The 26,213-nt window shown below is 37.6% G+C and overlaps 1 protein-coding gene and 1 long non-coding RNA gene across 3 annotated transcripts in view; one reads left to right on the top strand and one right to left on the bottom strand.

Annotated features, from left to right (window-relative positions):
* The window catches only part of GPC6 (glypican 6), a 1,091,148-nt gene that overhangs the window by 488,851 nt on the left and 576,084 nt on the right, over window positions 1–26,213 (bottom strand). The gene's annotated exons all lie outside the window — the stretch shown is intronic.
* LOC112656071 (uncharacterized) overlaps window positions 1–26,213 on the top strand; it is a 31,112-nt gene that overhangs the window by 2,120 nt on the left and 2,779 nt on the right. Inside the window, exons 2-4 of the long non-coding RNA XR_004808338.2 lie at window positions 13,769–14,182; window positions 24,703–24,765; window positions 24,860–25,192. This is a non-coding gene — a long non-coding RNA (uncharacterized LOC112656071). The remainder of the gene's footprint in view (window positions 1–13,768; window positions 14,183–24,702; window positions 24,766–24,859; window positions 25,193–26,213) is intronic.

The raw sequence follows: 26,213 nt of genomic DNA, 5'->3' as shown, positions 1-26,213 counted from the left end.
GAGGGAAAAGAAAACATGGGGAATTAAAAGCATTGGAAAGAAAATCTCCTAGTAAGAGATGAGCTGTAGATAGAAGGGATATTTCACAGGAGTTTGTACACTTGGAGGTATATGATCAGAAATAAAAGCTCTAAAATGAGGTGCTGTTTCTAGTGAGCCTGTCCAAGTCTGCCTCATGTATGAGGTTTATGACATTCACTCTAGGTGGCCAGAAAGAACTGGTCTGCATGCCCATTTAGCCCAACATTGAGTTGAGTTTGACAGAACAGAACTTTTCAGGCCACCATCTTTAAATCTACCTTAGAATTTGAGCCCTAAGTTATTTTGCACCATTTAAATTTTGGCCATTACTTTCCAATGTAATCTAGATGCTTTGTTACTGACATATCTATACTGCATATATGAGACAAAGACATTTTTATTTAGCCATAAAATATTTTGTCCATTATAAACAACCATCATTCCAAATAAATAATTACATCCTGACAATAGCTTAATAACCCAGAGAAACAAAAGTCCATTGAGAAATGGGGACTATCAGAGCAGATCTTACTCACCAGCACATCATGTACCGCCTTCACTCACATTCCATTTGGACCTTCAAATTAGGGAAAATGAACGTGTATCATCACCAGGGTTAAATGCAAGTTTGTTCCAGGATTCCCAAGGTTGTGGCTGATAAGCAAAGGGCAGCAAAATAGCCTTGAATGATGGTGGGCTTGCTACACTCAGAATTAACAAGTCAATAATTTGTGGCTAGATAGCTTTGGGGTTTGATACTGTTGATCTCCTTCCTCTTCCTTCTTAAAATTCCTTCCTTCTCATGTTTGAAAGGTTCATGTATTTCTCATCTTTCTGGCTTCATTTTGATTCTTCATCTGGTTCTGACTTTTAGGAATCTTGTTTCTTGTCTGCTCTGGACCAGCTTTCCTATGTCTTCTTTCCCTTCTTTGACCACTATTCTTATTATCCTAAGTCTCCCTATTTTAAGTGTATTTTTCCCTAAGACTCCATCCCTGCCCCTCTTCTTTTCTCTCTTCTCATTCTCTCTGCAAACTCATTCAATCCAAAGCTCTCAAAATCACTTTTTTTAGACGAATATCAAATCATTCATTTTCAGCATCCACATTCTTCCAAAGATAAACTCCCGCATTCCCATCTGCCTTGTGCATAACTTGAAAACTTACTGCTTCTCAGATATTTACAATGTTCCTTCTGACTCCAGCTCCACCTTCTGACTCTTCTATTTATTAATGCTACCACAGTTCCTCAAGTCATCCTAGTTCATTTATGAGCATTTCCACCCTGTGCTATTCTGTCTCCACCAAAGCAATCAACTACCAGAATTCTATCATAGGAAAAAAAAAAAAAAAAGGAAAGCAAAGGAAGAAAAGGAAAAAGAAAGTCTCTCCTTTCACTATTATAAACCCTAAATTTACAGCTATTCTAAGAAATAAATGGAAAACTCCAAGTAATTGGCTAAAATAGATCTTTATCTTTATGCTTATTGCTACTGACCATTAAAGACAAACTTAATTAAGGAAGCATATAGTGGAATAGAAGTAAAAAATTATAATCCTTAATACAGATTTCAGGGATTTATGAGTCTATCATATACTAATTTGTGAAGTTAAAAAATAATATTATCTCTGATGTAAACCTCACAGCTCCTTTGAAATAGGAATTTGAAAGTCAAATACACTTAAAAATCAAGTAAGATTATCTTTCATTGTGTGTATGTTATTCAATTTTCTTATAAAAATTTATTGCAAAATGTCTAAAAATACTTTTGTGGTGGATTTGTAAAAGATACTCCTCAAATACCTGTGGGTCATGACTTATATTCTAGCATAGGGGTCTCTTTCTTGGCACTTCAGCTTATGAAAGTTCTCTTAGTACAGAGTTCACCAGATCTTATCGTAATGGTTAGTCATAAAATAGGCACTCTCTATATTTACTGGTATAATACGTTATTTTTATATTTGTCATTAAATGTATATCAATCAATAATTTTAACTTAAAATTAAATGCCAATAATATATTCAATTCACAGATGTTTTACTCAGTTTATATATTTTCAATGCCTATGGAAGCTAATTGATGTAATGCAACATTAGCTATAGTTCTTTCAGGAAGATATAAACATTCCTGACATTTTGTTATGCCGAGGATGAGGATGGGACAATGTTACCCTCACCCTGAATATAAGGTGTATGGCAACATCCAAATCTAACAATAGCTTAGACTCCACTGGAAGTATCTTTAGAGTTCAGATATGTGTGATTTGAATTCTGAAGGTTTATGCATCTGGGCAATACAACCAGAGAAGATGATCATATAAAAAGATGTCCAATATTAAATAATGGTCCTTTATTTGGCATTGGCATGAGAGCAAAGAGTTTGCTGATTTTGACTGAAACAATGTCTAAACAAAAAAGAAAAGAAAGGAAAAGGAAAAAGAAGAGAGAAGAGAAGAAAGAAGAGAAGAGAATAAAGTCATATTCTTCTTAGATGATTCTAAAAGGGAGCAAAGGGTTGCTTTTAAGGCAGGAATGGGAAATGCGTTGATTGAACTAAAATAATTATTTGGCAATGAACTTGGAGCAACTGTCAGATTCCAAAAGCAATGGAAGGATATTATAAAGAAATCTTTAGATAGGAAAGAAGTTAAGAGAATTAAGTATTAATCTGTCCCGAACCTCTCATTTTTAGGCAACAAAGAACATTTATTGAGTATCCTCTAAGAGCTAGACTGTGTGTCCTTCACCCAAAGAAATGTCACGGCACAATGACACTTGTTACAAGAGAGCTAACTTCAAATGCTACTTTCTTTAGCTTTATTATTTAATATAAGCCAGTTAGAATTACTTGATTAGAGTTGCTTATGACAAAAGGGAGGCTTTTTCCCAGGTGCTGATATCAAGTTTATAGTAATTTTTTCTGCAAAAACATGGCTTTCCTAAAAATTAATATATGTTATACTATATACGATAAATCACTAATCATTTGCTCCTTAGTTGTAAGCTTTGCACAAAAGGGTGCAAATGAGTACTTTTTAAAGACAAACTTACAAACATCACACCTATTCCTACAGTAATTCCTTTTTTAAAGATTTTTAAAATTTATTTATTCATAAGAAACACAGAGAGAAAGGTGGAGACATAGGCAGAGAGAGAAGCAAGCTCCCTGCAGGGAGCCTGATGTAGGACTTGATCCCAGAGCCCCAGGATCATGCCCTGAGTCCAAGGCAGATGCTCAACCATTGAGCCACCCAAGGTGCCCCTCTATCGTAATTCTTAATTCCACTTGCTCAAGCTGTTTGTTTGGCTCCCTGGGTCCCTTCCAGTGGTACTTCCATGCTGAAGCTTATTACTGGATAGGTTTCACTACTGGTCAACCCTTTCCTCTGGCACCTTGATACTGCAACTAGCTTTGGTATTAAATTAATTTTAATTAAATGCCTGAGGCTTGCTAGAAAGATGTTATTAATTTTGACATCCGCCTTCCTCACAAGAGCCATTCAGTGCTTCCATTGAGTCCCTCTCAGGGGAAGGAGCTGGTCCTCTGTTCCTTGTAGCTTGTCTATTTCTCCACAATTGTGTCTTTGGTGGGTTCCCCAAATGGCCTCATTACCAGCGGGAGGCAGATGATTAGCTTGAATATGTCTCCCATGCCATATGAATCATTTATTGGGCACCTGCCAGGGTGTCACATACTATGCTAACTGCTCTTTCTATATTATCTCATTCGTGCTACACATATTTACTGAAAGACCACACATGCACTGCTCTCGGAACAAAAACACACATTGGGCAAGACAGACACACACTCTTTGCTCAGCGCACCAGATAAACAGTCATGAAAAGAACCAGGTTGGTAGAATCTACTGATTGTAATTTTATACAACTGTGAATTATGTGAATTAGTCCCACGAAGTCCTTCATTTATAACTGAGACAATATAAGGTTCTTCCAAAAAAAAAAATGTGGTTGCTCTCATGATCAAATCAAGTCTCAACAGCTAAGTGAAAACTTCTGCTGAGATTCATTTAAGAAGAATCATCTAAAAGGAGGTTTAGTTAGGGAACAAAACAAAGCTCAGATTAGATGTGAAAGAGAAAAAACAGGAGATAACAAATGAGGATGTTTTTGCAGAATAATTGAGTCATAAAATGGAAACTGAAGGCCAGTATACAAAATATATCCAGGTACTTGAAAGGATCACAACAAATTTGAAATCTATACTTCATTCTGACATGTTCTTGAATACTCAACATGGGGACAAAACCCTTAAAACTAATAATTAAATCAACTTGTTGATTAACTCATTTATTCAGTCTCATTCTTTTGAAAATGTAATATAGACTAGTCTATAATTACATACTACAGACACAATGGGAACAACAGAGACCAAATCTCTGCCCTCTTGAACTTGGGCAAGAAGGGAGGGAAGTAATATATCAGGATAAGAACAAAATTAAATATGATGATTTTAGGTAATGACAAGTCCTAAGGAGAAAATAAAACTGTAGGATATGATGGGAGAAGATTACATCAGAGGGTGTCTCTGAGCAGAGAAAATCTAGAAGTGCCAGGCAGAGGGGATCTAAAGGAGGAGGTGGGTGAATCATTCCAGGTGGGAAGAGTAGCAAGTGCAAAGCTGTGTTGGGGACAAGTCTGTATGTCCAAGTGACCAGGAGGAGGCTAGCCAGACTGAAAATACAGAATCACTGGGGTGAGGTTAGAGAGTTAGATGGGTAGGTAGGGATTGGTGTGCCCTGGTAAGAAGTGTAGATTTCCTTCTATTCATGATGAGAAGCCACTGGATGGATGAACATGATCTGATACCAAATTTAAAATCTAGCTGCTGAATAATTCATTGTCAAGAGCAAGAAAGGACACAGTTAGGAGGCTGCACAGAGTCGAGGCAAGATATGACAATCAGATGTGGTCACATTGAGGATAGATACTGAAGGAGAACTATCAAGAATTACTGGTTGATTGATTGTGGATGGTGGTGCCTTACCTGAATTAGGGATGACTGGGATAGGAACTGGTTTGGAGAGAGAGGGAAATCTGAGATTTGACAACCTTGCTTGTACATGAGGATTCTCCTTTACATATACTTGTATTTGTTACATTAATGAAACATTGACAAAGAGTCTTCCATCTTAACTTCCAGATCATTTTACATCAGGATCTCTCGATCGTAGCATTTCTGACAGGTTGGACCAGATCTTTTTTTTTTTTTTTTTTTTTTTTTTTTTGTAGCAGGGACCTATCCTGTGTACTGTATGATGTTTAGTAGCACTCCTGGCCTTTACCCATATGACATGCCTCCAAACATTGCCAAGTGTCTCCCCAGTGGGGGTGGGGAGCAAAATTGCCCCAGTTGGAAAGCACTGTTCTATTATGTAGGAAATGAGAGCAGAATATCAGAGTCAAGAGGCCACTTCTCTAGTCCAAGAAAAATCCTCTCTCTGAACATAATACTAATTTAGTCATACTTTCTTCAAGCCCTCCCTCCCCTTAAATATGCAAAATATGACAGTTTTAAACAGAAAAAAATATTATCACAGTGTTAATTTTAATTACCAATATTTTGGAAACTGGAAAAAGAAAGAAGTTGACAATGTTAAATTTTCTTATAGAAACTCCTGTGGCAAATAGCAGTGAATGGTTCAGTGATCATTTTCCAAAAGTGGGTGTCCTTTCTTGACAGGATGAGCACTAGGTGTTATACTATATGTTGACAAATCAAACTCCAATAAAAAAATATACACAAAAAAAGTGGATGTCACTCCCTCATTGATTTAAAAAAATATCAAATTAACACAAAATACTCCTCTATCCTCTAAAAAATGGCCAAAAAGAACAGTGCAAATGTTTAGTAAATGCTTGCATATTTTTTCTTTCTTTCTTTTTTTTTTTTGTTGCATATTTTTTCTAAATTGTGTTGTATTAGTGCCCCACATGTGCACCTTTATTGAATGCCTGCCAGCCTTCAGGGCTTTCAGAAGTGGATATTTTTAGCACATGGTGATGTTTCTAGATTTGCAGGGGAAATGACATACCAAAATTTGGTTGCATGATTTTTGTGTATTTAAAAAGTATAGGAATTATTTTTTATTTAACTACCTAAGTTTTTAAATTAGTATTTAAAATAACAAGACGATCTATGTAAACATGTATGCCATTTCTCATACATGGCTGTTTGTAGTAGCAGAATAACGGGTCCCATACTTCTGGAACTTATTAATAAATTATTTTACACAGCATAAGAGATTTTGTAGATGTGAATGAATCAAGGATTTTGAGATGGAGGGATTGTACTGGATTATCTAAATTGGCCCAATGTCATCAGAAGGATCCCTAAATGATGGAAGAGGGAGGCAGCAAGTTAGATTCAGAGATTTGAAGATGTATGGTGCTAGGTTTGAGGATGGGGAAGGCACCACCAACCAAGAGATGCTGGTGTCCTCTAGGCTGGACAAGGCAAGGTAAGAGATTGTCCTCTACAGCTTCCAGATGGAATTCAGCACTATCCACACCTCAGTTGTAACCCAGTGAGGGTAACTTGGGAATTTTGACCTCCAGAATTGTAAGACAGTAGATCTGTGCTGCTTTAAACTATAGCCTTTGCAGTAATTTGTTACAGCAGCAATGGGAAGCCAATACATTGCTTTATAAGAATATGTGGAACAAACTGTTCTTTACTAGTAAGTCTCTATTTTTACCCATAAAAATATCATTTGATTAACTGTTGTATCCGAGTTTGAAACCTAGTAAAAGCTCAGAAAAATCCATTTCAGTATTCTTACTTGTATTTTTCACTAGCAAGTTTTAACTTTCAAATGGCATTTTGTTCTGACATACCTTCCAAACATCTTCAGGAAACATCAAGGTACTATTGAAATTTCCTCAATGACTAATAATGTCTTTTGATATTTCAAAAAAGGCTTTTATGTAAATAATGTCAGAGATTTGAAAAAATAGCACTGAGCACTTGTATTTGATTCAAAGATCATAAATTTGAATACATGAATTCATATAAATTAGCAATCAGTCTGAAAATCTGCTTTATTTATTTCTTTTCTTGCTTCTTATCTGAAAAATAGGAACCACATTAATCAAAAAAATAAATGCAGTGTAAATGAAATGCAAAAATCATCTTCATTAATATACTTAGGATAAAATTTCAAGTATACAGGTAAAAAAAAAAATCTAACATTTGGCTCTCCACCACTGTATTTTTGTTTTTCTGCTTTTCCTCACTCAAAAAGGTTCCCATTTAGAAAGACAGAAGATATCTCGGTTCCTTGTACCAATAATAGTGGCTTACAATAATATGAGTTGAAGTAAAATCAGTGGTTTCCACTCAGGAGACATGTTATAAACTTGTAAATTATACTTGGAGTAATACGTGGAACTCACTGAAGATGTGTTGTAACACCTGCCTTCCAATCTGTCCTGATATATGAGAACCGTGGAAATGGTTGGTAGAATGTGTCTGAGATCAAAATTTACTCCATAGTGAAGTGTTATACTGAACTCCCAGGGCAATGTTTAGTCTGGTGCCACACAAAGACCAAGGGTACAGATCCAACGGGTTATTTTAAGGACAACTGATTAACATCCTCTATGAAGTCATTACAGTTTAATAACCTACATCTATGATTATATTGATCTGTGTTTATTACCTTAAAGAGCGAAGGGGAGCATGATTAACATGTTGGGCTCAAAGCTAGGGACTTTACAGACAACATGTTATTTAAACTTTATGACACTCCTTCCAAACAGTGACATAACCACCCCAGAGTTGAAATTTCTGGAGTTCTGGGTATTTGAGTGACTTGCCAAAGGTCAGACAACCAGTAAGTGACAAAGTCAGAATTAGGAAAGAATGCAGATTTAGAGACTGTGTGATGCGAGAGCCTGTCTTGTCTGTTATATCTGTCTTGAGTGTCCCACTCCATCCTGTCTTCACCCCGTCAGACATTGTGGATGGCTGCCAAAACCATTAGTGATGCCAAACAAAACCCAACCTCCAAGTAATGATAAAGAATTGCAATTGTCTTGCTTTGGCTTAGAAAGAAATGGATAGCAGAAATAAAAAATAAGAAATATCAACATAATTCATTAGAAGTCACTACAGTCACTCCATTAAAAAGTACCCATGAAAGTCTAACTTTAAGTATTTAGATTTTTTACACATATAGCAGTGTTAATAATTAAGATGAAATTAATATGTCTATCGTTAAGATGTTTTGACTACACAACTCCAGCAATTTTAAAATGTAGCTGAAAAATCTATGACATAACTCCCATGAAAAAGTGAGGATTGATAACTCTGGCCTTGAACTGAGCTGGCCATTATAACTTACTTCTGATCAATGAAATGTGGTAGAGGTGAGACTACATGCCTTCCGAGGCTAAGCTAGAAAATGTGATGGGGCACTTGGGTGGCTCATTTGGTTGGGTGTCTGACTCTTGATTTGGCTTAAGTCATGATCTTGGGCTTGAGGGATCGAGCTCCATGTGCCATGTCCAGCTCTGCACTCCTCCGGAAGTCTGCAAGGGATTCTCTCTTCCCTTCTGCCCCTCCCCCTGCCATTCTAGATCTCTCTCTCAAATAAATAAATAAATCTTAAAAAGAAAGAAAGAAAGAAGATGTAACAGAGACTCTATCTGTTTCTCTCTTGGAACCCTCACCATGTAACTGGCCCCATGTTGTAAGGAAATCCAGCCACATGCAGTTCTGAAGCTACCAGATGCAATCAAAGTCCCAGCCAGCTGCCAGCATTGACCACTAGATATGTGAGTGAATGAGCCATAGATGATTCTAGCAAAATCTCTTCCAGCTGTGCCTGCTGAATGGCATTGACTGAAGTACAAACATAGCTTTCCTGTGAGCCCTGCTCAAATACAGATTTAGGAGCAGAACAGATATGGTTGTTGGTTTAAGTTAGTAAGTGTATTAGCTTGCTAATTATTAAAACTAATTTCAACATGGGCTGCCATAACAAAATACCACATACTAGGTTGCTGAACAACAGCAATGTATTTTCTTCCAGTTCTGGAGGCTAGAAGGCTAAGATCAAGGTGTCAGCAGAGTTGGGTCATTCTGAGGCCTCTCTCCTTGGCTTATTGATAGCTGTCTTCTTCTTGTGTGTTCACATTGGTCTTCTCTCTCTCTCTCTCTCTCTCTCTCTCTCACACACACAGAGAATTCTAATCTCCTTTTCTTAAAAGGAGAGATTTTAACTTATTTACCTCTTTAGAGTCCACATCTCCAAATGCAGTCTCCCTTTGAGGTACAGGGGGTAAGGATTTCAATGTATGAATTTTGGGGGGAAAGGACATAATTCAACCCATAACAGTAAGTTTAGAGGCTGTTATTCAGGAATATATATCTAGAATAACAATTATACTACTTTATAATAAAAACTAGCCAAATTTGTATCCTCTGGCTTATTTACCTAAGAAATATATTAATGTCATTAATTAATTAATATATCAATCACCTAAAGTGATTGCTCTTGGAAAAACAGTTGTGGTCCTTAGCCATTGTAGCTGGGGTAGATGTCCTGGTAAAAATAGCCATACCATGGAGGAGAAGGATGAGAGCCTTCTGTTACTGAGATATGTCCATGAACCAAGTTTTTCCCTAAGTTCGTAGTACACAAAGTCTCATTTCATCTTTACAACAACCTAAAAAGAAACTCTTCCCATCCTGGGGTTAGAGTGGAGACAACAGAGGCTATGTGAGGAAAGAAGGAAGCGGAAATGAGGGTAGTGGTGGCTGAGCACCTGAGGAGGTTAGGAGGCTCCCCAAGGGAGGCAAGTATGGATTGAAATCCCATAGTCTCCAAATCCCTAGTCTCCAAACACTAGCTTTTTGATCCTGAGAAATATCACATCCATGACTGGCCCAAAGTCACCTAGGTAAGGCTAAGTGGAGATGAAATGCACCTTGGAGTTCCTTTCTCTGTCATTACTCTCTCGTAAGAATAGTCTTTCAAAACAAGCCATAGAGGATTCTAAACAAACTCTGTTTATTCATGTATCTGCTGTATTCCTCTACTGTGCCGAAAACCTGCAAAACCCTATCACTGACTGGAATAAAACAACAACCTGATTAGACTGAGTGTAACACTGGGCATGAGGGATGCCCCTCAGGTAAGATATGTGCTGGGGGATTACTGAGTCATCCTCAAAACCTGGCCTCTGCATGCAATATTTAGATGCTGGGGCTTTCTATGAATGTATGTCAAGGGAACGAGAAATCGCTGGGCTGCGAGAGGCCCAGGTGTGAATTCTGAGGTGGCTGCCATGCAATTTTAAGCAAACTCTTTAAGAAGCATTTGTATTTTGGAAATCACAGTTGACAGGGGTGAGAAGGAAAGAAACCACCGGATGTTTGTTCTACATCACATGATTGGCTCCTTCTACTGTTCTGTTAGCAGTGAATTTTGTTTTTCATACCTCTCCTTCCTAACAGTGACAGCTCCTGGGGTGGCAGATGGGCCCTGTCAGACAGGAGCTGCCACTGCTGAGAAGTGGACAGGCCAACAGGGTTGTGGACGTGGGCTGCGACTCTGCGTACCACCTCAGCTTGAGGAAAAGCATTTTCTGGAAGGCTGTCTCTGCTCTGTGCTGATTTGACCCTGTCTCTCTTTCAGAGTTATATTGGAGAGAAAGTCAGTCAGCTTGCCAAGTGTGGTAATGTGTAAAACCTTTCCTCCCTCAGGCTGTATAAGAAAGGTGCTGGAAGCTGACAATTTTGTGGTATTAATGGGCTAATCACTTTCAATGTATTTTGCTGCATTACTCAGTTACATGGGTTCATTAAAAAAAATGTTGAATTTCCTCAGGTTTTGTACCCTGACTAAAAATTAAGTCTTTAAATGTTGCATGAAGACTACTTCACTCAGTTGAGCTCCTCAGGAAGAATAAACGCATTTTCTAATTTCCCCTCCTCCTACCTGCAACCACCAGTATCTGTGGGCTGTGAATGAGAGAACAGAAAGAAATATTTGCATTTCGTGTTTCTCTTGTTGGCCAGGGCAGATACCACATAGAAATACTCAGAAGAGGGTCCAATCAGGTTAAAATCCTAGATCAGCATGTTTGCTCTATCTTGACTTCTGTTTGGTTTGGTGGGTCTGCTGGCCTCTCAAACAACATTGAGAGTCTGTAAAATCTCCTTCATCAATGTAGTGGTGAGATAAATATGTCCAATATCTGATATGTGCCTGAGGATTCATTTAATGACATGGCAGAGAGAGAGAAACATTAACATAGATCCTAATAACCTAAGCATTCTTTCTCAATCCCACAAATATCCAGTCACAGTTAAGAAGTCATTGATGAAAAAATTACCCATCACCATGAATTTCTGTAGAAAGATGCACTTGGAAGTCAATGCTCTAAGCCAAATTATTCTTTATTGTTTTATCTGTTGTTTTCTATTTTTTTATTTATTACATTTATTAATGTAATTATTGTTTACTTCATAAAAGGGCACAAGGAGATGTAGCATGCAGGCAGAAATCTGAAAATTTGTAATATAGGGTATTGGGAATTAGGTTTTAAAATTAAATATTTAAATGTGCAGAAAACCCAGGTAACACTACTGAAATGCAAAGGGTAAGATGAGTTCAGCAGAGAACAAAAGCTGCTAAACCAAGCCAACGTCTGCGAGTATGATAAATGGGTGGCGGGATCCCTGGGTGGTGCAGCGAGCGGTTTAGCGCCTGCCTTTGGCCCCGGGCGCGATCCTGGAGACCCAGGATTGAGTCCCACATCGGGCTCCCGGTGCATGGAGCCTGCTTCTCCCTCTGCCTATGTCTCTGCCTCTCTCTCTCTCTCTCTCTCTCTCTCTCTGTGACTATCAAAATAAAAAAAAAAATTAAAAATGGGTGGCATAGGGAAAAAGCACTGGGGTTTAATCCAAAAACATTGTTCCCCAAACTTTAACTATTTCTGAAGCCTCCCTCAAATTTGGACATGCCCTTCACTTGCTTTTACTCTTTGGAAAATCCATGGAAGCTTTGCTTGAGCATTCTCTGGAGTAACACTAGGGACTTCTCTCTGATTTCCATGTCTCTGATGTAAGGGGAGAAGGCATACAACTCTGCCATCTCATCTGAGCAACTCCTGTCTCCCACATATGATTCTTCAGATTTAGAGCTTGGTCAGACAAGGCTTGAATCCATTTCAGCTCATTCTGAGGGCAAGTGTGAAGACTGAAAGGAGAGCTGATTATGTAAGCCTCAAGGGTGTCGTTCCTCCACAGATTGAGAATGTACCAGGTAAAAGCTATAGTGCTGGGTGCTGGGAATAAAGGAATAGATAAGACAAACTAGCAGTCATCTGGAGTAGCCCACAGTAGAGCAGAAGGGGTAAAAGGTCACCACATTGCATGATATAACCCATCAGTGCTACAACAGATGAGGTGTTGATTCACCCTGTTGGGTGCATGATGGAGATGGCTTCAGAGAAGAGGTTACACAGATGGAATAGCTACCTTTACTGAGATCTTACTACAGTCCAGACATGATCCTGAATGCTTTAGAATCACTATCTTATTTAATATTTCCACCGAATTCTGAAGAAGGTTTAATATTAACCCCATTTTAGGGATAAGGAAATTAAGGCTTGAGCATGTTATGTAACTTTCCCAGTACCCCACAGCTGATGAATGGTTAAGCTAAATCTTCAATCCCAGGCTACAGACTGCTGCACTCAGAGGACGTCATATGCTGCCTCACTGTTCAAAAGACCTCAAAAGAACAAACAGGATTTATCAAGCAGAAAATAAAATGGGCAACGTTTTCCACGATGAGTTTTCTGTAACAGAAATGTAACCCATAATGCTGTAGCTCAAAGGCATTTTACCATAACATAAACACTCTTGTTTTATGAATTGGGGATGTTCTGGAAAGTTCTATTAAATGAAATTTCTGGAAATAGCATCGCTTTTTAAAAAATCAGCTTTACTGAGGTACATATTTCACTTATCTCTTCCCTCAAACATTAGCCCTGGGTAAGCACTGCTCTGCTTTCTGCAAGTTTAGGTAAGCTCCGTTTTCTTTTAGACTTTTGGTAAAGGGAGAACCATACAGTAGGCACTCTTTTGTGTCTGGACTCTTTGGCTCAGCATAGTATCTTTGAGATTCATCCACATCAAACCACATTCTCAGTATTTTGTCCCTATTCCTGATGAGTACTATTCCTTTGCATGGCAATACCACAATTGTGTTTACCCATTCTCCTACTGATGCACAGTTGGGTTATTTCCACGTTTTAACTGAAAATAGCAAGTTTTAAGATAGCATATAGGAGTTTACTCTTCAGAAAAATGTTGCAGTGAATTATTGCATCACCAATATACTTTTTAAAGTTTGCAAAGCCCACCGCTTTTTGGTCTTGAACACATTGGGCCTTTGATTCCAGCCCCAAGAACTCTAGCCTCTGCTCATCAAGTGCCCTCCAACTTTGACTCACATCCTCTATTTCTTCTTGGAGCTTGTCCAGTTTTGAGCTATGATTTTTGGCTTAATTTAAGTTGTTTAAGCTCATAGGATCCCCTCAATCTAAATTGACCGATAATAATATCCCAATCCAGTCACCATGAGTTGAAGGTTTGAGGGTAGCAATGAGCACTGCACGGGCCAATTCTCTCAAATTATCTCTCAGCTCTTCCTTTACCACCGATTTCTGAAATTAATAGAATTCCTCCTTTGAATTACTCTTCTCTCCCACAGGCAATCAAAACACGTTGGATTAGCAGAGAAGAAAATTGCAATGCATGAGAAATGAAGAAATATCTTTATGATCGTGTTCTTTGATGGAAGAAGACAAAAACATGGAAATCAATGTGGGTCAGCAAAGCTGGCTGCATAATCAGGATGCTGCAGGGTGGCAGTTTCTGTGCTATATCCTCCGGTCAAAGGCTCCCTCTCACAGACGAAAGGTTGCAACCTCTGGCTTTAAGCTAAATCCTTCCATCAGATCCACAATGAAGATATCTGGAAAGCTGCTTAAATGAAGTGCTGTCTGTCCGGAAAGCAGAAGTTATAATCCTTGGAATCCTTTGGTGTTTCGTGTTCTCCATCATTATTGGCATGTTGGGCCCGACTGCATGGAAATGAGTTGAACCTCAGCAAAAGGATCTTGAAGTAGGTCAGACATTTATCATTGCAAGAGATAGAAAATGCACTTTTTATTTGGCCATTTTTTTCCCAGACAGTAAGTTCCATTGAACTTGAAGTGACCCATGATTATAATAGGCATTTTATCTTCCACCTGGGGAGGAGGAGGATTTGGGGACAGCACATTTACTGCCTTTTCAAAGGGCCTTGAAGGGACTTTTACAAACCATATCTTCTAAAACATCTCCCCAGCTGATTTTATTTTTGCCAGGTGCCATCCGACACAATCTGATTGCGGTACGGTACCCATTCATTAACACACTTAACGCCCTCAGTCCTTCGGTAGGTTTAAGGTAAAAAAAATATATTTCCAAGTATATTTTGCAACATATATATATATGTATATATATATATATTTTACCATCCTTACATAGAATTTGAGTAACTTAAGTCACAAGTCCTTATACTGCAGGAATCATCTCTGCCCATCGGTTGCCATCACTCAGCATAGGATTTAGCCCCTAGGCACCAACAAATGTGGTACTGTGGTTAGAGTCCTGCGTGCGGGCCAGACCTCAGAGGTCAATCTAGCTCTACCTCTCATTAGCTTTGCAACCTTGGGCAAGTAGCTTAGCCTCACTGTGCCTCGGGTTTAGCAACTATCAAACAAGAATGATATATAATAATAGTAACTATCTTATAAGGTCATTGTGAAGATAAAAGAGAGATAGCAAATGCCTGGCATGGAAGAAGTACTCAATAAATATTTGATGTTATTACTACCCTGCTAGATCCTTTAGAGTCTAAAATGGTAAGTGTAAGGCTAAACATCCTTCCATGAGACACATTCAACATAGTTGAGGGGCACGGTGCTAAGGCCTACCTAGAAATAAAGCAAGGAAGGTACGAGGCAATACTGTATACTATCAGCGTTCTCTACTGAAAGAAGGTAGGTTTCAATGATGGGTTACATACAGGCAGCATCAGGTGCAGTGTTCATTGCACAGAATAGTCAGTTAGTGAAGTAGCAGTAAAAGCATAGGGTCCACCTGAGAGAATTGGTGAGAGAAGTGGGGGGAGCTGGAGCAGAGCATTCACGGATGGGGAAGCACTAGAAAAGCAGTTCTCATAGTATGTAATCACATTCCATAAAGTACTCTGCATATAGCCATTTTTCTTTATAATTTTTCTTGATAATGCCTAAGTATTTGCTACTGAGCTAATTTGAAACTAGATAGGATGGTAGTACATCCAAAGTACAGAAGGGGAAAAAAAACCTGGGAGAATTTTTGCTCATAAAATTAACTGAGCCCATCATCAAGGAGCAATGTATTTTAAGAATGCTCCCGGAAAAGGCAAGATGGAAAAGCATTTTAGAAGCAGGACAGTCATATTTTAAGTGTTTTGACTAGAATTGACATCATCTTTTATTTTTCTAGCGCAGAGGTTATTTCCCAAAACATTCCTGAGCAAATCCAGGATACCGCTTCTACCTCTTGAAACACAAATGTGTATCATGTAACGTAGTTCCCCACTTAATAAAGGACCTTGGAAATCTAAGAATGACAGTGGAGTCTAGACCCATGTGTCCTATAAACTGTATCCCAGCATCAGAATGCCATACTGAATCATAAATACCAGGGAAAGTGCTATTTACATCAGTGTAAACTACAAAAGAGAAGTTTATCATGTCACAGTGGATCAGTTTATATTTATGACTGTCCAGTGAAGAGCACTACTTCAGCTCTACAAACCAGAGGACTTTTATATACCATAAACACAGTCTAACCAATTTGCTTTTTCCATTAGCAAGTAACGTGAGATAAATTTGCTTTGGAAATATCAAAAGTCTGAAAAATATAAGGCTTTGGTTGATTATATGTAGCAAAGGAACAGTGTTTCTTTGGTTTTAACAAATTACTATTGATTATTACTATTGATGAAATGATGATCATTTCATTTTCTACATCTGAAAATCTGCAACAGAGATTGTCAAACTTGAACAGATAGGAAATATATTCAGCTTTGTGGGTTGCGTGGTCTCTATTGCAACTACCCAACTCTGGTTATAGTGAAAAAGCAGCCATACAGAATCAAAAAGACAAGAAATAACAAGTGTTGGCAGGGATAGAGAAAAACACAAATGCTTGTGCACAATTGGTGGGAATGTAAATTGGTGCAGCCACTATGGAAAACAGTATGGAGGTTCTGGAGAAAATTAAACATAGAAATACCATATGACACAGTAATTCTACTACTGGGTATTTACCCAAAGAAAATGAAAACACTAGTTTGAAAAGTTATATGCACCCTTATGTTTACTGCAGCATTATTTACAATAGTCAAGATATGGGAACAACCTGCTGCCCATCAATAGATGAATGAATAAGGAAGATGTGGTATATATACACAACGGACTATTACTCAGCCATAAAAAGGGATGAGTTCTTGCCATTTCCAACAACTTGGGTGGAGCTGGAGGGTATTATGCTAAGTGAAATCAGTCAGACAAAGACAAATAGCATATCATTTCATTTATATGTGGAATGTAAAAAAAAAACAAGACATATTAACGGAAAGGAAAAACAGACCCATAATTGTGGAGACCCAACAGAAGACTGCCAGAAGGGAAGGGGTTGGGGAGATGGGCAAAATGGGTGATAGGGAGTGGGAGGTACAGGCTTCCAATTATGAACCAAGTAAATCATGATGATGAAAGGTGCAGCACAGGGAATATAGTCAATGGTATTGTAACAGTGTTGTAAGATGACAGATGACAGCTACCCTTGTGGTGAGTAGAGCATAACATACACAGACTTGTCAAATCATGACGTTGTACACCTGAAACTAATATAAACTTGTGTTGACTATACTTCAGTTAAAAAAAAAAAAAAAGAAAAGAAATAAGGGAAAGAAAACACAGCCACAAAAAAAAAAGAAAAAAAAAAAAAAGAAAACACAGCCACAGGTAGTACATAAATGAATGAATGTGACTGTATTTAATTAAAATGTTATTAACAAAACCAGGTTGCAGACCAGTTTTGGTCCTCAGGCCACAGTTTGTCAACTCTTTGTCTACAATGAATTCATTTTACCATTTGGTTGTCCTTAGTCTATATTGCAGCTTTTGGTCTTTGTTTTTACGGCATATACCACATCACCTTGACAAAAAGAAGAGTTAAAATTATAAGGAAACTGTTCTTACCTTTACACCTTCTTAGCTATGGGTCAAGCAACATGCAGAATTCATTCTTGCACCAGAAACAGTGTTAAGAGTGAGAGTGCAAAGTCAAAAGAGCCACAATCCCTTTCTCTTCTGTATCTTAAAATACGTTATTGAATGAATGTATCTAACCAGAGAGAGAGAGAGAGAGAGATTTAAAAATGGCAAATTTTGGAAGGCCATAAACTTCATAAGGAGAGAGAGCAGGGAAACAAACAAATAGAATATGCTACACTGGAAACAGAAGAGAATAATAAATGCCAATGGGGGTAATACTCTGGAAAGTTCACAATTGGATTTGCCTCTTTATATACTGTGGCAAGTAAGCTCACGTGCCCAATATATTTTGGCTTATACTATTTTCTTTATAGCCACTTTCTCGTGTGTGTGTTGGGGGCAGTGTATATATGGTTCCCAGGGATGCAGACTAGGGCAGGATTTTATCTTCAGAGTTGATATTCTGAATCGGATCAAACCCTTTCTGGGGCATATGCACCACAAACCCTTTCCTCCCCAATCTATCCAATCTGCTTTGGGATCCATCCTCCTCCCTGATTCAAATGCAATACCTCAAAGGACTTCCATTCTGGTAAGTCCCCTGCACACACCCCCTAAATAGTAATTCATGGAGTAATAATAAATCAGTGGCAATGTGTCTGCTGCAGAGAGGAAAGCCCATTCTTTGGCTTGCTTATTTTCCCCAGAAGTCAGCTAAACTTTCATGTGAGTGGCGAAAACTCTATGAAGCTGCCCTCCTAAAGACTTTAGAAACGCCATTTAACTGGTACTGTAGGGAGAAAACTTAAGAAGAATTCCACACTGATAGAATTACATTTGTTCTTCATTCAATCTTGGTGAACTTCCTAGGCACTAGAGCATATTGCTTTTACTGTGCTGTCATTTCTGAAAACCAAATTGCACAAAAACTTTTATAATCACTCAAGAGAAGTCCTGAAGGGGTTTAGTGTCATTTCATGAATAACAACACTGATACAGTCTCTCACTGCTGTAGGAATTACCTGAGTACACAGTGAGAAGCAGTCAGGACACTGGTGACTGCTTCTCACTGTGTACTCAGGTAATTCCTACAGCAGTGAGAGCAGGTTCCCCCACCTGACCAACAGGGCAGAGGAGGGCACACAGCAGCAGGCAGGACCTCCTAGGATTTCACACCACCACCTCATGCAACCCCTTCCTTTTACAAAAGAATGAAAGAAGGCCCAGAGGATAGAGTAACTCTCCCAGTCAAGAAGTCAGAGGGTGAGATCACAGAGTTGGGAAGGGACTAATTCTAGACCAGAGCTCTTTTTACTATTTCCCAGTGGTGCTCATATACCAATTTAAAATAAAGGAGCCAAATGAGATAATGAAATTCATCAACTGACAGCTCAAAGTAAACTGGCTGCATTAAAAGTAAAGCCTTTCAAGGGGCGAATAACACAGGTGCCAGGAGGAGGCTTAAAATAAAAGCTTGAAATGCCTTGACAGGAGAAAATTAAGCTCTTGGCTTCCTGTTATTCGCCCACTATCATCCATTTTTGGTGGCTGTCTTCTTGTGGATAAAATCAGAGTTTGTGGATGCTTTCTGTGATTAATAGACACAGACTTTTTTTTTAATACACAATTCTATGTACTTGAAGGTCTTGCTAAACCTATACTACCAAAATTTATAAATATTTTTGCCTACACTTTGAGTTCAATTACTGTATAGAGTTAGGTGCATCATCTCTGAAATGAATGTCTTATCCATTTATGTTCCCAAGACCTGGAGTACTATCTGGTATACAACAGGCCTCAGGAAATCTTCATGGAATTCATGCAAAAGGATTCTTTCACTATCATGAAATAGAAATAGACCTCACCAAGTTGTAATAATAATAATAATAATAATAATAATAATAATAATAATTAGCATTTTGAATGTCTTTACGGCCAGGCACTGCTCTAAGGAATTTAGAGACCTCTTTAATGTCTCAAAACAGACTTCCACCTACTATTAGTATCCACTTTACAGAAAAAAGAAACTGAGGCATAGTGGTATGAAAGTAACCGCAACATTGTTCCTAAACTAGAGGCTAAAGGTTCGAAGGTCAGCATTCAACCCCAAAAAGTCTGGCCCCTGAGTCTACCTTGTTAGTTAGAAAATCGATATGGTAAGTTATTGAGTTTTTATTTTACTATAATGAATGAAACTAAGACAAAATAAGATTCAAATTATTGTTATACAATAGTTATTTTGTGAAATAGCATGAGCTATGATAGATGTTGGCCAGTTATAAAGATAGTTAAGGATCAAGAGTCTTCATTAGTCTAACTGAACTGTTCTCCATGTAATAAAACTACAAATAAATTTAGAATGTCCATTCTACTCCCCGTCCTTAAAAGTACTTGAGAAAACTGTAAAATAAACATAGAATATCATATAAAACAAGTGTATAAGTACATTATTCCCTTCAAGAATGATACCAAGACATTCTGTACAGGAATTCTGAAGTTCCTCATTCTGACACATCATCACCAAGGTATATTGGTATAAAAGATCACTAAAAAAATTTAAGACCATGTGCTAACTCAATTTATATCCAGAAAAAACTACTCTACTTCAAAGAAGAGATTAAAATGAACTTTCCCCTTCTTTCTTTAAGAGGGTAGAGTGTCCAACAACTTAAAGCAACTCTTTTTTTTTAAAGATTTTATTTATTTATTCATGAGAGACACACAGAGTGAGAGACATAGGTAGAAGGAGAAGCAGGCTCCCTACAGGGAGCCCAATGTGGGACTCGATCTCAGGATCCCTGATCACAACCTGAGCCAAAGGCAGATGCCCAACCTCCTGAGCCACCCAGGTGTCCCTAAACCAACTCTTCTTCTATATATATATATATATATATATATATATATATATATATATATATATTTAAGTAAGTAAGTAACTCAAGGACCAATTTTCCCTCTTCATCTCTTCTAGCTCTCAGAATAGTGAAAACATAGATGGTGTTTAGTTAACATCAGTTTATTAAAATACTCAACAAGAAAAATAGACCTGCCCTACGACCCAGCAATTGCACTGCTGGGGATTTACCCCAAAGATACAGATGCAGTGAAACGCCGGGACACCTGCACCCCGATGTTTCTAGCAGCAATGGCCACGATAGCCAAACTGTGGAAGGAGCCTCGGTGTCCAACGAAAGATGAATGGATAAAGAAGATGTGGTTTATGTATACAATGGAATATTACTCAGCTATTAGAAATGACAAATACCCACCATTTGCTTCAACGTGGATGGAACTGGAGGGTATTATGCTGAGTGAAGTAAGCCAGTCGGAGAAGGACAAACATTATATGTTCTCATTCATTTGGGGAATATAAATAATAGTGAAAGGGAATATAAGGGAAGGGGGAAGAAATGTGTGGGAAATATCAGAAAGGGAGACAGAACGTAAAGACTGCTAACTCTGGAAAACGAACTAGGGGTGTTGGAAGGGGAGGAGGGCGGGGGGTGGAAGTGAATGGGTGACGGGCACTGGGGGTTATTCTGTATGTTAGTAAATTGAACACCAATAAAAAATAAAAAATAAAAAAATAAAAAAAATAAAAAAATACTCAACAAGATAACCTATATGCTTTAACACAATTTCATCTTCAGAAACCAAAGTAACAATTAACAATAGTCTTAAAGCAATTTGTGATGACCTTTGATATTTTAAAGAGATTTCCATTTAAACCTTCTCTTTTCTTGCCTTGCTTTGCATATCTTTCAAGGACCCTACAAATGGTCTGAATCTTTCAATTTTTATTTTTATTCAGACATATATATATCCACTCTGGGCCTGGCTCTTAATGTGGCCTTCCAGATACACGGCCCCTCTTCTGTGGATCTGTGAGAGACACATGTAATCAAATGATAACCCACGTACATTGCAAAACTACAATGAGACAGAGTTGAGACAAAGAGGTGAACCTTGCTCTAAAAACCTCTGAAGGAAGGATTTCATCTAGGCTAATCCATAATGATTTCCCGGAGGAGGCAGTGCTGTGCCAGTATCTAAAGAATGAGAAAAAACTGGTGAGGGGAAGAGAAGAATGAAGAGCAAAGGACACAGCTGAGCACAAGTAGATGGATCAGTAAAACTGTATGTTGCAATCCATGATTCTCAATCAAGTTCATATGAGGCAAAACCCACATAAAATTGTAATATGGTTGTTACGGGTTGAATTCTGTATTCCCCAAAAAAGATAATGGAAACCCTAACCCTTAGTACCTCAGAATGTGACCTTATCCGGAAATACCTCAGAGTCATCAAGTTAATCGGTTTGGGGATCAGACTTTGAACAAGATTGCCAAGGACAAAATACCAGACTGCCTATGTTCTAGCTAAGTAACTGTTTTCTGCTTCCCTCACATAGAGGAAATAATAGCATATACCTCACGGAGTTGTTAAGATTAATTGTGACATACTTAAAATTTTCTCTCTACTTTTTCCTTTTAGCAAATGACAGGTCTCATTTTTCAATCTTAAACTTATAACAATGATAATAATATCATTATTATTATTAATATGATTACATAATAATCATCTTTTCCTTGACCCTACTGCCAAATCAGCTTCAATTTCTTCCCTTCCTTTTCATAACAAAATGCCTTAAAATAATCATTTATTCTTACAGCCTATGATGTTTCTCCTCCCTGTTCTTTCTTGAAACCACAAAGATTTCAGCCTCATCACCCCAACAAAATTGTTAGTCAAGGGTACTGATAAACTCCAGATTAATTCACTAGTCCGTTCTCATCCTCATTTTCCATTGGCCCATCTGAAAAATTTAACATGGTTTTCATATGCTCCTACTTGCTTCAGATTTTTTCACTCGGCTCCTAGAACATCGTACTCTCAGGATTTTCCTTCTATCTTATTGGTTGTTCTTCCTGGTTGTGTTTGCTGATTTATCCACTTCTGTCAGATTTCTTAAAATAGAGTCCTTGGATCTCCACTCTTCTCTATATACACTCACTCCCTTGAGATGCCATCTCATTTTACAGCTTTAAATATCACTCATATCCTGATGCCTCCTCCCACTTCTATAAATCCAGATGAAACCTCTCTCCAGTACTCTAGACTCATATATTCAACAGCCTACTCAACATCTCCACTTGGATGCATACAAGATTTCTAAAACTTCCTGTTTCCAAACTGATCTCTTCATATTCTTACCCCAGAAGGCACCACTTTGGGTCTTTACCATCTCACTCAATGGCAACAATGTATTTCCTACTGTTCAGGGCAAAAATCTTGGCGTCATCATAGATTCTTTACTCTTTCTCCCCCCATTTCACATCCTGTTGGTTTCTACCTTCAGGATGTACTCCAAATTCATCTACTTCTCACTCCTTCTACTGTTAGTTATAGTCAGCAGCATCTCTTACTTAGGTGACTGCAACAGTCCAACTGGTATACTTCCTTCTCTTCTGTCCTCCAAGTCTGTTCTCCACTTCATATCAAGAGTTGCTCTAGGTGTGCCTGGGTGGCTCAGGGGTTGATCATCTGCTTTTGGCTCAGGTCATGATCCCAGGGTCCTGGTCAGTGGGCAGTCTGCTTCTCCCTCTATGTCTCTGCCCTTCCCCCGTTCATGCTCTCTCTCTCAAATACATAAATAAAATATTTTAAAAGAAGAGTTGCTATAAACCAGTTTGCATTATTCCTTTGCTCAAAACTCTTTAATCAAACAGGAAGAACAGAAAATATATTTTATGTAGAAGTAAAAAGAAAAATGGCAATATGGAAAAGACAGGATTTAAAAGCATTGGGATATTAGAACAGAAATCTAAATGAACAAATAAATATAAGAATGTTTTCTTTTATTGGAAGCACACTTTAAATTTTGTGTTTTTTTTTTTCTTCAAATAAGTAAGGTTCTGATGAAGCATTATGTTATGGAATCCAAAACAGCAAGTTAAAATTTCATGTGTAAAAGACCCCACAAATAAAGCATACACCATCAGCCATTGCTCATTCATGTAAGATCTATTAATAATGTAACCACAGCATACTGACCTGGTATAACGACAGGTAGTAATTGAAATTAATTTGATCATGGTGAAAAAAGATTAGGTTTTACAAATAAATATGTGTGACTAAAACAGGATCTTAGCACTTTTAACCCACCAAATAATAGGTGGTGGATAATTCATATCCTTACATTATAATTAATATTATTTAAAATAAGGGGTTATTAATAGTAGCTGTACATTTTTTTTCTGTAAAAGGGTGGAGTTTAAATGATAATGTTGTTTAACTGAATGTGTGAGCAGCAATATACTCACTCAAAGTAAAAAACAAAAAAACTAATGATTTGGCTCAATTCCTTCCTCTTCTACATTATCTATAGCCCACAAATATCACTATTCTTTCTGAACCTATATATTTACAGACCGTGCTACCACACTTGGACAATTATATTTCTTTGTCAGCCTTTATTTTTGCTCTGTATATGCATATTTCCTCTGCTTGAGTAAATTACGAGTAAGTAACTCAAGGACCAATTTTCCTTCTTCATCTCTTCTAGCTCTCAGAATAGTGAAAACATAGATGGTGTTTAGTTAATATCAGTTTATTAAAATACTCAACAAGATAACCTATATGCTTTAACACAATTTCATCTTCAGAAACCAAAGTAACAATTAACAATAGTCTTAAAGCAATTTGTGATGACCTTTGATATTTTAAAGAGATTTCCATTTAAACCTTCTCTTTTCTTGCCTTGCTTTGCATATCTTTCTAGGACCCTACAAATGGTCTGAATCTTTCATTTTTTTTTTTATTCAGACATACAGAAAATTTCTAATTCCCCAGGATAAAGTACTGTAATGATATCACTTGCACATGCTGGCAAGACCACCATTTTATTACCCTCTAAAATAGCTAAGGCCTGATCAAATTATTCTGGATAGCATCTGCACAAACCTTCAGCCAGGTATAGAATTCACAATGGGCTGACATAGCTGACTATTTCCAAATCTTTCGCAACATCTCTGATATTTTTATGGTTTGTCATCTCCCACAGAGTGCTGCTTTCAGTCATGTAGCTTTCTTTCTACGTGAAAACTGGATTTTATTCTCTCCTGCTGTTTATGAGTAAACTCCCTAGCGTGTCTGCAGTTTATTGTGATCTATTTTCCTCTTTCCAATAAGAAGAAATTTTATAGCCCCTCTTATAGCGACCAATGTAAAAAAAGCCTTCAGACAAGCCAAGTGCATTGCATACAGTTGGTACTAAATACATGTTATGTGACTGTAACTTGTTTATTGTCCTACCATTTTAATATAGGAAATGTTGACCATGAAATTTCAACTAGGAAGAGGTAGCAAGAAATGGCAATGACAAAAGATGGTTAGTGTTATTTTTCTTCAACTTCTACTTTTATTTAAGTCCACAAAAATTTTTGCTTTGCTTAACTAAATTTTTTTCTCTAAAATTGTGCCAGAAGGAACCAAGGATGGAGGTTGGCTGAAGATGTATTAAGATGACTCATGACCATGGTCAAGACTCACAACCCAGATGTGGCTTTCTTCTCCAAGCTATTGGTACCTTGCAACTTATCCCACAGCCACCTCAAATATGTTGCACCATTTCCCACCTTCGTTCTTTCCAGTCCCATCTGCTTGGAATAACCTTCCACACAGCGTTGACCTCGAAAACTCATCTTCATCCTTACAAAATTTGTCCTGCCATCAGTGTATATCTAGCTTCTTTCCAAGCCAACTGTCCCCTTCACCATGGATGCAGAATTTATCACTTGCTCCTCAGTGTAAACTATGTAAATATCTTTGTTACTCATGTTTAACTCATTTCCCTGTAGCCTCTTTATTTGTGTATAGCCCTATTTCTCTTATGTAATTTTTGTACCAGGGTCCATGCTCTCAGATCATTTGATCCACTCTGCCTATCACAGTACCTGAGTCAATTTAAATGTTCAATTACCAATGACTGAATGTTAATGGTCCAGAGGACTTAAAAACAATTTTGAACATGATGCTTTATCCTCAGCACAAACTGAGAGTCAGAGAATTTTGCTTATACCCTCTCACCAATTGATATTCATCTGAGAAAGAAATCTGATTTAGATTCATATAGGTGGAAGGTAAGTTAACTAATTTTTTAAAGATGGACTGTCTTAATAAAAGAAGGTTTAACATTGTAAATTTATATAAATAACAAAAATGAGACAAAGAGTGTGTTGCCAAGCAGAATATGTTAATAGGCTAATCATTAATTAATGGATATGAACACTGTGTAGTTTATAATTAAAACACATTATTCCTTATAAACATATAGGCTAACATATATAGGACATAGATGCTTCTTAAAAATTGATAAACATTTCTGAACTGGTTAAAAGTTCTCTTTTTTTAGTATTGATAATCTACATGCTAAAACCATTTTTAGGGAGATGCCAAAGGGCACCTAGGTGGCTCAGTTGGTTAAGCAACCAACTCTCAATTTCAGCTCAGGTCATGATCTCAGGGTCCTGAGACTGAACTCTATGTTGGGTTTATGCTGGGCACAGAGCCTGCTTAAGATTCTCTCTCTCTCTCTCTCCCCCTACCCCTCTCTAAAAAAATATAGGTAATGCCAAGAATATCCTCACTTGGGCCTTCTGTGGATTATCACTGAAATTGTAATAATACAATTCAAATGAAAATATGTGAATACATTCTATAAGGGGAAAACAGTGATTTGGAACTTGAAGAACTAAAAGCATATTAAAAAAAAACATTTTCTCAATGAAGTTTAATGTTATCTGTGAATAAATCAAACACCGGTACTGTGAGAGAAGG

This window comes from Canis lupus, chromosome 22 (assembly GCF_003254725.2).
Source record: "Canis lupus dingo isolate Sandy chromosome 22, ASM325472v2, whole genome shotgun sequence".
NCBI classification, from domain to species: domain Eukaryota; kingdom Metazoa; phylum Chordata; class Mammalia; order Carnivora; family Canidae; genus Canis; species Canis lupus.
This window is presented reverse-complemented; position numbering and strand designations above follow the sequence as displayed.